At 42.8% G+C, this 18,098-nt stretch overlaps 1 non-coding gene across 1 annotated transcript; it reads left to right on the top strand.

Moving 5' to 3' along the window:
• The first annotated feature begins 14,563 nt into the window (after positions 1-14,563).
• LOC126012973 (U6 spliceosomal RNA) lies at positions 14,564-14,670 on the top strand. Its single transcript, XR_007497313.1, has one exon. It is a non-coding gene; the product is annotated as a U6 spliceosomal RNA (small nuclear RNA).
• Positions 14,671-18,098: the final 3,428 nt, after the last annotated feature.

Below are 18,098 nucleotides of genomic sequence, written 5' to 3'. Positions count from 1 at the left end.
AATTTTTGTTTTTGGGTCACATCTGATGGCGCTCAGGGGTTACTGCTGGCTTTGCACTCAGAAATTGCTTCTGACAGGCATGGGGGACCATATGGGATGCCGAGATTTGAACTACTGTTTGTCCTGGGTCTGCTGCGTGCAAGGCAATTGCCCTACTGTTGCTATATCTCTGGTCCCCAAGTCAATGTCTTAGTACTGAGCTCTGGAGCAGGCAGGTGTGCTCAGCCCAGGGAGAGCATGCTAGACTGGAAGTGGACAGACCTGTCTCTTGCCCTGGGCAAGGCCTGTGCCTATTTCTGGAGGATCAGAGAGATTATACATAGCTTCCTCCTCCCATCTCCTCCCAAGAGGAAGAGGCTGAGCCATTCATGCCCAATTTTTTTTTTTCAAACATCACCCCCCAGAGGGAAATGAGTGTGCACTTGGCAAAAACCCAGGGGCATCAGACTGATAGATGCTAATGAATCCTGACAAATGGAGGAAACAGCAGAAAGAGCAAAGAATGAGCTTCAATAATACTAATAGCATGCTTACAGGTTAAAACATCTATTTGTCTAGCTAGAAGGTCCCAATTGATTGATTTATAGCTCTTGCTAATATTCTAGATAAAAATTAATTTTTCCCATTGCCTTATAAAGTTCAAAAAAATTACCCTGCCTAGACTCAGAGTTTTAATAGTATCATCACTTTATCATTACAAAGCAATTATACTAAGCACTTACCTGTATGTAACCTTGGGATAGGTACTTTTACCTGCTCTTTTATTGCTACTATGATTTCAAGAGAGGACATTTATTTTAATAGATTATGAAGTAGGAGAATATGGATGAGCTCAATGCTAACGAAAGCTCCCAAAGGCCTTCATCCATCTAATTCTACACTGCTCTTGAGCACAAAGAGTTCCAATAAAAAGGCATATAAAAAGGACACAATAAATATTTGTTCAGTAAACTAATGTGTGAACATAACCCCATATTTTGCCAGACTGTCCACAGCTCACTTTAGCATTCCTAAAAGTTCCAGAAGATTTTCAAATGCAAAGATGACTTAGCTGCATGGATGACTTAGATGGAGGGAAAAACCAAAGAGAAGGAAAGTAATTAAAAAGAAAGTCTGTTGAGGCTGCAGACAGAGATCAATGAATGGCCTGGATCTCAGGATTGATTGTAATTGGGGAGAATGGGTTTGGTCTTGACACTGTATGGTCCCCAGAACATCACCAGGAATGACTCCTGAGCATAAAGCTAGGTGTGGTCCAGTTGTGGTCCAAGAACTTCCCACCCCAAACTGTGTAATGCTTCTTTACAACTGAGTATTTGATCATATGAATCTCGACATCATTTCCCCTTCTCCTTTCTCTACATTTTCCCCTTCCTCTCTTTCCTCATACTCTTTTTTTTGTTTGTTTGTTTGTTTGCTTTTTTATTGGGGGGGCACACCCGGTGATGCTCAAGGGTTACTCCTGGCTATGCGCTCAAAAATCACCCCTGGCTTGGAGGACCCTATGGGACACCGGGGATCGAATCATGGTCCATCCTAGGCTAGTGCATACAAGGCAGAGGCCTTAATGCTTGAGCCACCGCTTCAGCCCCTCTTTCCTCATACTCTTACCATATTTTTTATACTATAAGATACACTCCTCCCCCCCCCCCAAAAAAAAAAAGAGAATGGAGGAAAATGTTTGTGCGCCTTATGGAGCAAATGCTGCCTGGAGCTGAAGTCTGGGTATTAAAAAAAATTTTTTTTTCTGTTGTAATATAAAAAGTTAAGTAAATGTGTTTAACCAGCTGCGGACTGGCATATTGTTAATATACTTCAGCATTGCAGGCTGGTTGTTCAGCACATCTCGCATTGCACCATTGCTTTAGAATATTTTTTTTCTTGTTTACCTCATATAAAAACTATGTGCTTCTTATGGTCAGGTGTGTCTAATAGAAAGATAAATACGGTTATTTTCCATTTGTAGAATTTGCCTGTTTCATGCATTAACAAAGAATAATTCCTAATGTTAATGTTTTTAATTTCTATATCTCTTTAAAAAAAAGAAAGGCATAGTTTTTGATGAAAATCCAGCCTTATCTATTGACTTTTCACTGATTTGCAATTTTGTGGAATTTAAGGATAGTAACTCTATTCATGTATGTGTGTAGGTGTCCTCAACTTCACAATAAAATAAAGGAGAGCTCTCTCCCACATGAGGGACAAAAAAGAGTCATAATAAGGGAAAGACAAACGGTCAAAGTCATTGGAACTATAAACTTTGTCTCTAGAACTGGGTTCTCCTGGGGGTGGGCAGGTGGGTTCCTTGGAACACTAACAAAGAGAAGAAGCTTTTCTGGAGCTGAAATGATGTATGCATGTAAAGTAGGATGAATAATATTGTCAATTCTGGAACTTTAATACAAATGATTAAAAAATATCTGAGGGGAAATATTTATAACATAGGTGATTCCTTGTAGTTCTTCTTTTAGATCTTGTAGTTCTTTTAGTTCTTCTTTCAAGGCTCAGCTTATTGAACTTACAACGTGCTGTAGATCTAGTCCATGCCTTTAGAATCAGAATTTTATTGATTTCACTGAAGGCTCACTGAGGAACATTAATTCATAGAAAACAAGGTAGTGGAGAGAAACATTGAATGTGTGAAGGAGGAAGCCTCTTGCTGTACAGTCTTGCTAGAGAGAAAATCAGCAGACAAGAAAGAGTGAAAGATGTGTATGGATTATTATTATTATTTTTTTTTTTTGGTTTTTTTGGGCCACACCCGGTGACGCTCAGGGGTTACTCCTGGCTATGCGCTCAGAAGTCGCTCCTGGCTTGGGGGACCATATGGGACGCCGGGGGATCGAACCGCGGTCCGTCCTAGGCTAGCGCAGGTAAGGCAGACACCTTACCTTTAGCGCCACCGCCCGGCCCCGGATTATTATTTTTTTTAGGGAGTCGGTGGTTTTGTTTAGGGGCCATCCCTGATGATGGTCAGGGTTGACTCCTGGCTCTGTGCTCAGGGATTAACCTGGGAAGAGCTCAGGAGATCATATGGGATGCCAAAGATCAGACCCAGATGGACTATATGCAAGGCAAGTGCCCTACCCAATGTGTTCTTGCCCCCATTATCATGTTTATGTTAGTAAATTTTTACTGGCTGATGGAAAAAATTAAATATTTTTATTTTGGTTTTTGGGTCACACCGGCAGTGCTCAGGGGTTACTCCTGGCTCTATGCTCAGAAATCACTCCTGGCAAGCACGGGGACCATATGGGATGCCAGGATTCGAATCACCATCCTTCTGCATGCAAGGCAAATGCTCTACCACTGTGCTATCTCTCTGGTCCTAAAAATTGTTTTGTTTGTTTTGTCTTTTCTATTGTTGTATATTTTTGGGCCATGCCTGAAGTGCTCAGGGTTTATCCTGGTGGGTGGGTGGAGGGATTATAAAGGTTGTCAGGGATTAAACTCTGGCTGATGCATGCAAGGCAAAATGACTTACGAACTGTACAGCCCTCCCACCAAACTAAATGCATAACGTCTTTTAAGATCTTAAGAAAAGTACAAGATAATCAAATGCATGTTTTGGGCCAAAGAGGTAGTACAGGGGTTAAGATGTTTGCCTTGCATGCAGCTGATTTAATTCCTTGACTACAGCTAGGTGTGATTCCTGTGCACAGAGCCAGGAGTAACATCAAGTGTACTCCACCCCCAAATTGCTTAAGTAAAAATCTCTAGCTCGTTAGTGGGTTGGAGATGAATTTGAGACCAACACAGAGATCTGGAGAATGTTGATTATAGCACTATCTAGTCAAGAAAATCTAAGGGGCTGAATGATGAAAAGGGCATAGGAATAAATTAGAGAACTTGGTTAATAAATGACATAAACTTGAAGAGTGACTCAGGCTCAACCAGGCAGAGAGATGAAAGATGGACATTCCAAGGTAAGTTTTCAAGCTGGGAGGAAAAGAAAGACAAGAAAATGTTCTGAGCTGTAGAGAATAGTACAGTGTGAGAGGATTGTGGGAAGACTGCAGGGATGAGAGAAGAAAAAACTAAAACTAAAACAGAACAGAATAGTAGTTAAAGTGGTAAAGACAGATTTTTATCCAGGGATGGTTGCAATAGGAAGAAAGAGGCCTGGAAAGAACTTGAATATTTATAGGCATGGAGCTGGAGGGGAGGGCTGATTACGTAGAGGATGAGACCATTCTGACAACACTATTCTAACAGAATTCTTGCTAAAAGTAGGTCAGGATATCAAATTGCACCTGGGAGATTCCGGTGTAACCACAGATCCAGGATGATCAGATATGGAGGGTGAAGGAATCTATCCAGGTGATTTAGCACAGTCTCCCTTTAACTTGGCAATGTGGAACCGACATGAACAGACAGACCCAGGTTCAATCCATAGTACCACATATGGTCCTCCGAACACTGCCAGGAGTGATCCCTGAGCAGTGTGTGTCCCCAAACTAAGAAACAAAACAAAACAAAACTCAAATACTGAAGCTCAAAGTCAAAGTGTAGTAGAGAAGAGGACTATAAGAACCGGCATATAAAGTTTGATCAAGGAGATAATTTTATTAGAAGAAGCAGAAGACAAAACTGTTTGGGTATTCAAGTACCATTCAAGAAGGATTTTGGACAAGGGTAAATTCTCCCTCAGCTCTGAGTTCTTCATAGGCTGATTCAATAAACACATAAGCATCAGCCAGTTTAGCAGGAAGAAAAGAAGATGCTTAATTATACAGGTCATCCAAAATCATAGGAACTGCTGAATAAAAAGGACTTTATTGGCAGAGTTTTCCAAGGAAAATTATGTATATTTATAAGCTGTGTTGATAAGCATGCAGCTGAGGAACATACAATAGGTATATGCATAATCATTACTTGCAAGTCAGAAAATGCCAGAGAAACATCTTGGGGTGAATATGTAGTTAATGATAGTGAGAAATAGGACCAGAAGGGCTCTATCCCCATCCCCATCTAGGATTTTTATATTTTAGTCATGCTCAGCGATGCTTAGGAGTTATTCCTGGCTTTGCAATCGGAACCACTCCTGGCAGTGCTCAGGGGACCTTATGGGATGCCAGTGACTGAACCCAGGTTGGCTGCATGCAAGACAAGTGCCCTATCCGCTGTACTATCGCTGGTCTGGGAGTCTTATCAATGCAAGCATATATGGAATGGAAGGTTCTAGCTTGGGCCAATAAAGACTAAAAGGATATGATGACATATGACTAACATGTAGCTGAATTCAGTTTGTACCCTAGCACTTTGTATGGTCCCCTGAACATCTTCAGGAATGATCCCTGAGCACAGAGCCAGGTGAAAGCCCTGAATTCTGCTAAGTAGGGCACACACAACCCTCCCCCAACTAATTAAGAAATGAATACAGTTTATTCATTTTCATTTTCTTTTCAGGAAGAAGCTTTCACGTTATAAGTGATCTAAAGGTATTAAAGGCTGGATCTCAAATTAAAATCAGTGAAATCCTCTGGGACTGAATTGTTGATAATATAGATAATAATTTGCTTATCTGTCTTGTCCCTAAAATTGGATTCACAGAAGATACTGTCCAGGCTGAATTTCCATGCCTTTGAGGTCCGACCCTTAATGAAACTTGTGCATCCCTCAGGCATCCATCGGTCTGTAACCTACCCCAGGTAAAAGCGTTTGCTCCTGTGCCCTGGAGACAGAATAGAGGTTAAGGCAGTGCTTCTCAATTATTTTCTGTCATGCCTTCCTAGGAAGAAGAAAACATTTTTCACACCCCCCGCACGACTATAAATAGTATCTTTATTTAAAAACTTTAACCTGCAAAACAAAAATATATAAAATAATTTGAGCTGATTTTTTAATCAAAGGTGATGTCTAGATTAATGGCTACCATGAGCACGTTTTGCAATGCACAGCTTTTCGAAGCGGGGTTTGAAGCAGGACACAGCAACTTTCAGCTCCAGAGACATACAGAGACATAAACACGGGGCTTAGCTTGTTATGACAGTGTTTGCTGAGGTCAAACGCGTCCCCCTTTACGGAGCCTCGTGCCCCCTTGGGGCGCACACCCCACTATTTGAGAACCACTGGGTTAAGACAAGTGGCAGGTCCTGATTTGATTCCTGATGAACAGCACTAGAATGCAGACCAAACCACTTCTCCTAGTCACCAAAAAAAATGGGGAGGGGATACATATTTGTAACAAATTTTATTTGATGACACATAGGTGTGAAATGATGGGTTGTGTGTTCCACAATCTCCAGAAAGAAAGAGGGATCCCCATGCTCCATGTCTGGATAGGACAAGAGACTCAGGTTCAGCAGCAATTCTGACTCAGGAAATAATCCATACACAGTTGGAAAGGAATAGCAGGCCAGAAATTCACACCCACAAGTCAGTCCCTCCACAAGCCAATATGACAGCTCCTCCTTCAGACCTTCAAAGCAACCTTTATTAGGAAAAACAAAGAGCCCACCCCCAAGGGGAGAGGAAAGGGCCAGATGAGGAGGCAATGGAGAGACATCTTTTTTTTTTTTTTGGTTTTTGGGCCACACCCAGCAGTGCTCAGGGGTTACTCCTGGCTGTCTGCTCAGAAATATCTCCTGGCAGGCACCGGGGACCATATGGGACACCGGGATTGGAACCAACCACCTTTGGTCCTGGATCGGCTGCTTGCAAGGCCAACACCACTGTGCTATCTCTCCGGGCCCAGAGAGACATCTTTTTAACATGTAAACCAAAGGAACCAATCAAATGACATCTAATTAGAAGGCAATATGAGGATCAATCCAAAGGCTTTTACCAACACATAGGTATGGAGTGTTCCCATGACTTTGAATTCTATAGCAAATAGGATGAACTGAGGGTTAGAATCCTTGCATTAAAGATGGAATAGGGGCTTGAGAGATCAGAGCAAGGGTTGTGTCTCCAATGAGCACAAGGTGATTCATATGCAAAACTGTGCTCTGATGTTCACACTGACATAGAAAGGTTTCTTCCAGCAAAAGCTTTGGATAGAAATTTAGGTCATCTTTATTACTGTTATTATTCTTATCAGTGTTTGGGCCATACCCTGCTGTGCTCAGGACTTACTTCGACTCATCCCTGGAGGTATTGGGGGGACCAGATAAAGTGCTTGGGATTGAACCCAGGTCAGTCACCCTAACCTGCTCTGCTGACTCTCTGCACCTCAATTTTCATTTTATTTTATTTTGTTTTGGGATCACACCTGGCAGTGCTCAGGACTTATTTCTCAGGGCTCTCTGCACTCAGAAATCTCTCCTGGCAACCTAGGGTACACGGTAGGCTATGCAATGCCAAAGATTGAACCAGGGTCAGCCATGAGCAAGGCAAGCACCCTACTTGCTATAAGACTCTCTAAACCCCCATCTTTATTTTTATTTAATTTAATTTTGTTTGGGGGCCACACCCGGCAGCTTTTAGGGGTTACTTCTGGCTTTGCGTTCAGAAGGCCTGGGGGACCAATGAGATATTGGGGATCAAATCTGGATTGGCCACATGCAAGGCAAACACTCTACTGGCTGTGCTATCACTTTGGCCAAATCTCATCTTTACTTTATTTATTTATTTTTAGTTTTTTTTTGTTTTGTTTTGTTTTGCCACACCTGGCAGCGCTCAGGGATTACTCCTTACTCTGTGCTCAGAAATTGCTCCTGGTAGGCTCGGGGACCATATGGGATGCTGGGATTCGAACCAACATGGGTCCTGGGTTGACCACTTGCAAGACAAATGCCTTACTGCTGTGCTATCTCTCCAGCTCCCATCTTTATTTTTTTTATTTTTATTTTTATTTTTTTAGTTTTTGGGTCACACCCGGCGGTGCTCAGGGGTTACTCCTGGCTGTCTGCTCAGAAATAGCTCCTGGCAGGCACGGGGGACCATATGGGACACTGGGATTCGAACCAACCACCTTTGATCCTGGATTGGCTGCTTGCAAGGCAAACACCGCTGTGCTATCTCTCCGGGCCCCCCATCTTTATTTTTAAGGTAATGGGAGCATATGGGGGAGGCCAATACTTGATCTCCTTGGTGGCTGATGTTGACAAGCCATTCCCCACCTTTCCTCCTGTATATAAAAGGGACCCTGACCCCCTGAGGATACCATCAAACCCAGGAGCCTTGCTTTAACCCCAGGGGGCCACAGGCTCTGCAGAAAACCTCAGCACAAAGCACAGGCCAATCCTACACACAGCAGGGACTAAGCTACAGAGAGCTTTGTTTGAGCGCAGGCTTCCCACCAAGCCCTCCTTTAACTGCTCTGAGATGCAGGGGCTCCCGCCAGTCTATTATGGGAAAAGGAAACAGTTGTATTTCAAGTACAGGAAATCATCAGACAATTCACTTCCACGGACACGTGTAGGTGGGTCAAAGGGCTCAGCTTGATGGTCTTTGTTTCAAGTCCAATCATTGAGGAAGTGATCCAGGCTAACAGGGACCTAAACGTGTTGTGTAAATTCCATGGGGCCGTGGCAGAGAGAGCCCCCAGCAGGGGGGGGGGGGACCCTGTGGGTCATTTGAACAGAGTCCTCAGGGCAACCAAGGCCAAGGGTGTTTTTAGAGGGCAGTTGCCTCTCAACACCTTATAATTTGCAGTAGCAGAGGTGGGAGGGCCACTGAGTGGGAAGGGAAGGAAAGGAAAATAGTTATTATCTCCCTGTGGCCAGGAAAAATTGATCCTGGCAGGTAGAGCACTGGGCTTGCCTGGGGCATGAGATAGATCTGATGGACAGGCCAGAGACCACCAGGGATGCTTGTCCAACAATAGAGATGGGGGCTAGAAGGACCAGGTCATGATATGAAGCTCGCAAAGAGTGGTGAGTGTTGTTAGAAATAACCACAGTAACATTATAGTGACAAAGGTAGTGAGTGAGAAAAATAGAATGCCTGCCTTGAATACAGGCAAAGAGGTAGGGGATGAAGAGATGGGGGCATTGGTGGTAGAAATGTTGCACTGTAAAAGGAGGGTATTCTTTTTATGACTGAAACCCAACTATAATCATGTTTGTAATCATGGTTCTAAAATAAAAAATAAAGATATTATAATTAAACAACAACTACACCACAAGATGCTTGTCCAATAGAGTGATTGGCAAGACACACGAGTCTGCCCCCTAGAGGACAACCAGAGAAGCACAGATGAAGTGAGACCTGCAAGCACCAACTTTAACTGGCCTTTTCCCGAGGAACTTGACAACTAGCTTCATTCGAATGGACAACTTGATCACTTTTTGTATTGCCATCTTTTGCCTGGAGCTGCTCAGGGCTCATTCCTGGCTCTATGACCAGAGATCACTTCTGGTAGTGCTGTGGGTGTCAGGGATGCAATCTGGGTCAGGCACATGCAAGGCAAGCACCCTACCCGTTGTACTGTCTTTTTGGCCCCTTGATAACTATGCTAAGTGCTATTAAACACATCTTTTGTTTTTGTTTGTGCACCACACAGGCACTGCTCAGGGTTTACTCCTTGCTTTGCACTCAGAAATTGCTCCGGACAGGTTCGGGGAACCATATGGGATGCTGCTGGGGATCCAACTCCAGTTGGTCGCAGGTCAACTAACTGCATGCAAGGTTATACCCAACCACTGTGCTATCGCTCCAGCCCCAACCTGAAAATTTTTATCAAACTCTAATCTGTATGCCTAATTTTACTGAAACATATATGTGTAATTTATATAATAAATTTGTGACATGAATTATATTTTATATCATAAATAAATGCAAATATAACACATCTCAAAACATTTGTATGGAGATCTAGTTTCCATACCTGACTGTGCTCAGGGTTTACTCCTGGCTTTGCGATCAGAAATGCCTCCTGTTAGGTTTGGAAGATCATATGGGATGCCGGGGATCAAACCTAGGTTGATTCCAGGTCAGCAGAGTGCAAGGCTAATGCCCTATTGGTTGTGCTATCACTGTGGCCCTTAAATTCACCTTTTATTTTATTTTATTTTTGGTTTTTGGGCCACACCTGGCGGTGCTGGCTGTTTGCTCAGAAATAGCTCCTGGCAGGCACGGGGGACCACATGGGACACCGGGATTTGAACCAACCACCTTTGGTCCTGGATTGGCTGCTTGCAAGGCAAACGCTGCTGTGCTATCTCTCCGGGCCCCTAAATTCACCTTTTAAATGAAGGAAGCTAAGAGGCTTATGATGAATTAGATCTGGCTACAAATCCTCACTATTTGGATGAATGAGTTAGCTAAGCCAGCACTTTCCTCATCTGAGAAATGGGAACAAGGATGGCTTCGTTCCAAAATATATAATGAGGAGCCAGAATGATAGCACAGCAGTAGAGCATTTGCCTTGCACGCATTCTTCAGGACGGATAGTGGTTCAAATTCTGGCATCCCGGGCCCGGAGAGATAGCACAGCGGCGTTTGCCTTGCAAGCAGCCGATCCAGGACCAAAGGTGGTTGGTTCGAATCCCGGTGTCCCATATGGTCCCCCGTGCCTGCCAGGAGCTATTTCTGAGCAGACAGCCAGGAGTAACCCCTGAGCACCGCCGGGTGTGGCCCAAAAAAAAAAAAAATTCTGGCATCCCATAGGGTCCCCTGAGCCTGCTAGAAGTGACTTCTGAGTACAGAGCCAGAAATAACACCTGAGCACCACTGGGTGTGACCCTAAAACTAAACAAACAAACAAACAAACAAAAAGCCCCAAATATATAATGAGCCATGGAGGAGGTGGACTATTCCTCATTCCCTTTTCCTCTGCTCAAGTTTCATCCTCTGACTGCCGCTCACAAGCCAGACCAGCAGCAGTGATCAGAGTAAAGCAAACAACCTAGGAGAACAGGAGCTCAGCACACACCTGCAGCACTCATCGGTGAGTCACTCAAAGCAAGGTGGAACGTGGGCAGGTGTTCCTCTTATCCAGAGTTCGGTGACAAGTAAAGAGAATCAACTTTGAGTTTCTTGGGGGCAAATTCAGGAGAAGGCAAACACGAGCTGAAGTAAGGGAAAGGGTACTACTGAAATGGGGTTCCTTGGTTTCCTCCAACTATACCTAGGGGATAACTAAGTTCTAGAGCTTGTCTCCCATCTGCCTACTTCCAATTCCCTTTAGCTCATATTCTTTTGGAGCAGGGATCTCCCCAAAGTTGCACGAAGGGCAACTGTCAATCTGGCTGTCTGTTCCATGACACCATCCGAGAGTGTAGATCTGTTGGGACCTGTGTGCAGTGCTGGGGTTCACCAAGGCTGTACTCAGTGATCCTCGGGATCTTCAAAGCTGTACCCAGCAATCTTCAGGGAGCCATGTGGTGCTGGGGATCAAATCCTGCCTGGCCATTTGCAAAACATGTGCTGTAACCACTGAGTTCTCTCTCAGACCCTTTAACATTATTCTCTCTTTTTTTGGCGGGGCACATTCAGCAGTGCTCAGGGGTTACTTCTGGCTCTACACTCAGGAGTTACTCCAGGTGGACTCAGAGGGACCCTATGGGATACTGGGGATTAAACCTGGGTTGGCCGAATGTAAGGCAAATGCCCTACCCACTGTACTATCTCCTAGCCCCCTCAACATGATATTTGTTAGTTTGGGGGCCACCCTAGGTGGTGCTCAGGCTTACTCCTGGCTTTGTACTAAGAACTCCAGGGACCACATGGGCTGCTGGTGATCAAATCCAGTATGACCACGTGCAAGGAAAGTGCTGTACTTGCTGTTTTATCTGTCATGCTGGCCCCCCTCAACATAATTTTTATGCCAAAGTGTTAAATTCAGGTCATATATTCTGCTAATTTTCAGTCCCCGCTATGTGGTGAGCAGAATAAAGGAGATGTATAACTTAGAAAAGCTTGTATGCAAGAAAGACAATAAAATACACAAATAAAAATCTAGGTGATTTTAGAATGTGCTCCACATGGAAGAGAAAAATTAGCATTAAGGGTGTGGATTCTAGAATTAGTATCTCAAATATGGGCTCTTTTCTTTATTCACTGTGTGATCTTTGCAAGTTATTCAGACTCTGTGCTTTTCTTTTCTCAAGTGAATCAGAATAATATCCGCTTCAGAACATCGTGAGATTCTGAAGGTTAAATGAATGGTTAAATACAGAGTGCTTAACTAAGGATGTTTCACAATAAATGCTTAATAAGAGCTACCTATTCATCCTAGGAAAAAAATAAATGGAGAGCTCTGATAATCAGTGGCAGAGGCTGCTGAAGATAGGGTGTCACTGAAAGACTCCCCATGTCTGTGATGTTAAGTTGTCACCCAAAGGATGGAAAGGAGCGAGTCAGAATTAGAGCTTTTCAGAAAGAGCAAAAATGAAGGCAAAGAACTTAAGATAGAAGAAGTCTCAAGCCAGATCATATATAACCTTATAAGAGCAATAGGAAATGTTGATTATTATATCAAATGCTAAAAGCCCCCCTTAAGGTTTCTTTCTTTCTTTTTCTTTCTTTCTTTCTTCTTTCTTTCTTTCTTTCTTTCTTTCTTTCTTTCTTTCTTTCTTTCTTTCTTTCTTTCTTTCTTTCTTTCTTTCTTTCTTTCTTTCTTTCTTTCTTTCTTTCTTCTTTCTTTCTTTCTTTCTTTCTTTCTTTCTTTCTTTCTTTCTTTCTTTCTTTCTTTCTTTCTTTCTTTCTTTCTTTCTTTCTTTCTTTCTTTCCTTTTCTTTCTTTCTTTCTTTCTTTCTTTCTTTCTTTCTTTCTTTCTTCTTTCTTTCTTTTCTTTCTTCTTCTTCTTCTTCTTCCTTCTCTTCCTTCCTTCCTTCCCTTCCTTCCTTCCTTCCTTCCTTCCTTCCTTCCTTCCTTCCTTCCTTCCTTCCTTCCTTCCTTCCTCCTTCCTTCCTTCCTCCCTCCCTCCCTCCCTCCCTCCCTCCCTCCTTCCCTCCCTCCCTCCCTCCCTCCCTCCCTCCTTCCTTCCTTCCTTCCTTCCTTCCTTCCTTCCTTCCTTCCTTCCTTCCTTCCTTCCTTTTTTTTGTTTTTGTTTTTGGGTCACACCTGGCAGCGCTCAGGGCTCTATGCTCAGAAATTGGTCCTGGCAGGCTCGGGGGACCATCTAGGAGCTGGGGTTCGACCCACTATCCTTCTGCATGTAAGGCAAATGCCCTACCTCCATGCTATTTCTCCAGCCCCATTTTTTTTTTTTGGTTTTTGGGCCACACCCGTTGACGCTCATGGGTTACTCCTGGCTATGCACTCAGAGATTGCTCCTGGCTTGGGGGAACCATATGGAACGCTGGGGGATCGAACCACAGTCTGTCTTAGGCTAACAATTGCAAGGCAGATGCCCTTACCTCTAGCGCCACCGCTCTGGCCCCAGAACCCCTTAAGTTTTTAAGCTGATCCTGCATGTTCTGATTTTATTTCTAAATTTTTGTTCGGTTGCATTAGAGAAAAAATTAGTGATGTTGTAAGCAAAGACAAGGAGTTTGTGATTATCTAGATACGAGATAAAAATAATTTAGACTAATAGAGTGACATGGAGATAGAAAGGGGAATGGACAGGCCGGGAAGGTGGCACTAGAGGTAAGGTGCCTGCCTTTCAAGCGCTAGCATAGGACGGACCACGGTTCTATCCCCTGGCGTCCCATGTGGTCCTCCCAAGTCAGGGGTGATTTCTGAGCACATAGCCAGAGTAACCCCTGAGCATCATCAAACGGGTGTGGCCCAACCCCCCCCCCAAAAAAAAAGAAAGAGGAATGGACCTTGGTTTTTTAAAATAAGGTCAAAGGAGATGCTGGACATATGGTAAAAGAAATAGTCAAGTTGCAGGCTGGAAATTCTATTATGAAAGTGGGAAATGGGAGAAAGTGGGTTAGGGATGAAACATGGGCTTAGAAATCAATGGTGCCAGGCACGGAGAGATAGCACAGCGGCGTTTGCCTTGCAAGCAGCCGAACCAGGACCAAAGGTGGTTGGTTCGAATCCCGGTGTCTTATATGGTCCCCCATGCCTGCCAGGAGCTATTTCTGAGCAGACAGCCAGGAGTAACCCCCCCTGAGCAACGCTGGGTGTGACCCAAAAACCAAAAAAAAAAAAAAAAAAAAAGAAAAGCAAAAGAAGAAATCAATGGTGCCAGTGACTAAGAAATAGTTCAGCAGGTAGGGCACTTATCTTGCAAATGGCCAATCTACATTTAATCCCTAGCATACCGTATGTTATTCCAAATACTACTAGGAATAATTGCTAAATCCAGAACCAGGAGTATCACCTGAGCATTGCTGAGTATGACTTCTCTCTCCAAAAGCAAACTCCAAAAGTTTCATTTGATTTGAATCCAAAACTTTTCACTGTTTCCTTTTTTATCTGCATTTTCTCTTTTTAAACTTTATTTTAAAAAAAATTGCATTGGGCCTGGAGAGATAGCACAGTGGCGTTTGCCTTGCAAGCAGCCGATCCAGGACCAAAGGTGGTTGGTTCGAATCCCGGTGTCCCATATGGTCCCCCGAGACTGCCAGGAGCTATTTCTGAGCAGACAGCCAGGAGTAACCCCTGAGCAGCACGGGTGTGGCCCAAAAACCAAAAAAAAAAAAAATTGCATCACATAGTTGACTATAATAATTCGTTTTCAGATAAATGAAAGCAGAGCTATTAAAAAAAAAAGAATAGAGTGCTCGCTTCGGCAGCACATATACTAAAATTGGAATGATACAGAGAAAATTAGCATGGCCCCTGCGCAAGGATGACACACAAATTCGTGAAGCGTTCCATATAATTAAAAAAACAGAATAAAAAAATAAAAATGATAAAGAAAAAGAAGAAAGAATAATAGAAAGAAAGATAAAAGGACAGTGACGAGCTAATATGTGAAATTATTGTATTTCCAATGAAGTCATTAAAACAATGGCAGAAGGTTTAGTAAGTTCTTGTTATTAGTTGTCCATTCTGTTAAATTGGTGCATTTCTATAGGAATAGCAGCATCAAACAAATGAAGTTGTCCAATAATTCAAAGCACTATTACTGATACTGTGGCTTTTACGGGGTGTGCTCTTAGCTGACAGACCTCTTGGAAGAAGGAGGATGCAGTGGGAAGGGTACCTATACTGGCTCCGTTAAAGCCCTGGAAATATCAGCCCAAATACTAGCATACCTTAAGTTGGTCAGATTGGTGTCCCCAAGGAGAAGATGAGTGGTGAGGCATGGCCATAGGCAAAGTAGTGGCTCTAGGTGATTGATGCTACAGGAGTGGCTTCAGCAGGGCAGGGACTTGGCCCATATTCTCCTTCTGAGATTGCCAGCTAGAAGCTGCCTGGCTGGTATACCCATACTTTTTCAAAGCTTGATTTATATCTCTTTTGAGAAAGAATGAGTCTATGGAGCTGGCCTCATTCGAACATGGCGACTGTGTTTGTAAGCATCCATTGGTTTCTGTATTTCCACTCTTGCCCAGTTCTTCCTTTCTTCAACTCCCGAATAACCATAATGATTCCTTCCACTGGAATCTTATTACTTGCTCTCCTCTTTTCCAGTGGGCTAGGTTTATGGAAGAACAGTAAGATTTTTGCTCACCTTCAGAGCCCTCCACCCCAACACCTAGCCTCCATCTGCATCTCCTGCCTTTTGTTCATTGTGCTTCAACCATTATGACCTCCTTACTTTTTCCTCAAGCTTTGCAGACCTGTTCTTGCTTTTGAGCATCTTTTTATTTCCTTTTTCTGGAAGGATATTTTCTTTAAATCCTGGACGGCTCACCCCCTCACTTCTATTTAGTTTCTACCTAAAATGTATACGTCTCAGAAAGACCATCTGGACCAACTTATAAAAAATAGCAATTACTGTCATTCTAATTCTTTGACTATTTTTATTTTCTTCTTAGCTATCTATCAATATTTAACATTATAACCTAACTTACTTGCTTCTAATTCCAATGAGTTTCAGCAGAGTGATTAATGTTTGCCAATATGAGATTTATAAAGCTGTATACCAGTGATTTTTAACATGTCTTTTTCTTAGTCTAAACGAAGTAGAAAAGGTTTTTAGAATGGTTATGTTAATTTAATTTTTCATCTGTGTGAATATTACATGCTTTATATTTTAGGATTTATATATGTTTTCTTTAAATAAATTAATTCTCTTTTATCTATTAAGGACCTGTCCTTATGTTAACTATGTGTCCTTTGGGATGTTGCCCTCCCCCCAAAAATATATATATATATATATATATATATATATATATATATATATATATATATATTGTGATGGCTTAAACAATACACATTTATTTCTCACAGTTATGAAGGCGAGAAGCCCAAGTTTAAGGTGTTAACAAATTCTAGGGAGAATTAACCTCTCAGTTCATACATTGCTATCTTACCTTTTTATTTGGGGGAACAGTGTTGAGCTACACCTAGCTGTGCTCAGGGATTACTCCAAGCTCTACTTTGAAGAATTACTTCTGGCAGTGCTCAGGGGACCATATGGAGTGTGGGGGGAATCGAACCACATTTGGCTGTGTATAAGTCAAGCTGGACTATTTTCCAACCATTATACTGTTTTATTTTTGTGTCTTCATATGGCAAAAGACCCTAGTCTCTGGGGTCTCTTTTAGAAGGGATAAATGCAAAGACCAGAGAAATAATATAGTAAGGAAGGCACCTTTTTGCTTGCATGCTGCTGACCCTGGTTTGGTCCTTGATACCACATAGTCCCTCAAGCACAACCAGGAGTGAACCTTGAGAATAGACCTAGGTATAAGCCCTGAGCACCACTGATTGTGGCCCCCTCCTGCCAAAAGATGTTACTCCTTTTTTCCTGACTCCTTTCCGTGAAGAAAGAAGTCTACACAGGCTTCTGAAGGTTTTGAGTTGTTTTCTTTTTCACCTGCCTGAGACTAGTTGAATTATTGAAGAGCTTAGAAGAGTATGGAGGGGCCGGAGAGATAGCATGGAGGTAAAGCGTTTGCCTTTCATGCAGGAGGTCATCGGTTCGAATCCCGGCGTCCCATATGGTCCCCCGTGCCTGCCAGGAACAATTCCTGAGCCTGGAGCCAGGAATAACCCCTGAGCACTGCCGGGTGTGACCCAAAAAAACCAAAAAAAAAAAAAAAAAAAAAAAAAAAGAAGAGTATGGAATGATTTCTCTACAACTGCACACAACGCAAGATACTGATGTGGGAAGAGAGAATGGAGTGAATTCTCAATTTTTTGACCTGTGAATGTCAAACCATTGAACAATGGTGATTCTTACGATCTCTTCAATAGTAGCTGCTTCCACCAAAGACAGTGTCTTCCTTTTTGTGCCAAACTACACCACTAAGAATGGGCAGGCTACAGCTTAACGCCCACCTCTAGTGACATCCAATATTCTCCATCCAACATCATGCTCATCCAGTTCCTGCTACATTCAGCTCTCCTGTGAAGAGGTCAAGGGCAAAACTTTACCACTAGACCCTGCCAATATTCATCTCTGGATCATCCATCCATTTCTGCTCTGGTCTCTTCTCCCTAAACTGGAAGCTTTTGCCTTTTAGATCAAGCCAACTGCAAATGTCCAAGACCTAGATTTCAAAAATAACATGCTCTTTATCAGACAGACTACAAAGAATGTCTGGCTAACCTCCCCTGGCCCATCCCCTCCACCCCATCTGAAAGGGGGAGAAATTAAGCTGCTTTGGGTGAAGTTTCAAGAACAACTGGAAGTCATTTAATCCGCTGTTTGAGGTTGCTGACCACACAATCTGGGTAAGATGAAAAAAGAGATGTTCAACCAGGAGGTTCTCATTATGGTGAAAGAGTCAGTTTCCTAAAAATAAAATAGAACCCCAGTCTTTTTCCTAGCTCTATAGGGAATTTTTCTCTTTCAGAGCTAAGATTTAGAATTTCTGGTCTACTTCAAATCTAGGTGAGATCTCACTGTATGTGTTTTGGGACCCAGGTCAATTAAGGTAGAGGGATTCAGGTATAGGTTCATGTATTTAGTAAAGGAAAGGGCCCCCACCACACCCCCAAAGGAGCTGTATTCTTATTTAAGTCAGTGAGAGAGTCTGAATTTTTACAAGCTTTTAAAGAAAATCCATGCTATGTGAGAGTCTGCTCTTAACTTTTATAGACTTCTAAGCTTTTTCACCCCCTTTCCCTACCACATCAAAATGCCTTAGACACCACTGGCTTCTTATCCCATTTAAGTTCTGCCACAGAAATATCAA

Source organism: Suncus etruscus, chromosome 6, assembly GCF_024139225.1.
Source record: "Suncus etruscus isolate mSunEtr1 chromosome 6, mSunEtr1.pri.cur, whole genome shotgun sequence".
Taxonomy (NCBI): Eukaryota; Metazoa; Chordata; class Mammalia; order Eulipotyphla; family Soricidae; genus Suncus; species Suncus etruscus.
Note: the sequence above shows the minus strand (reverse complement) of the source record. Positions and strands in the feature narration are given on the sequence as shown.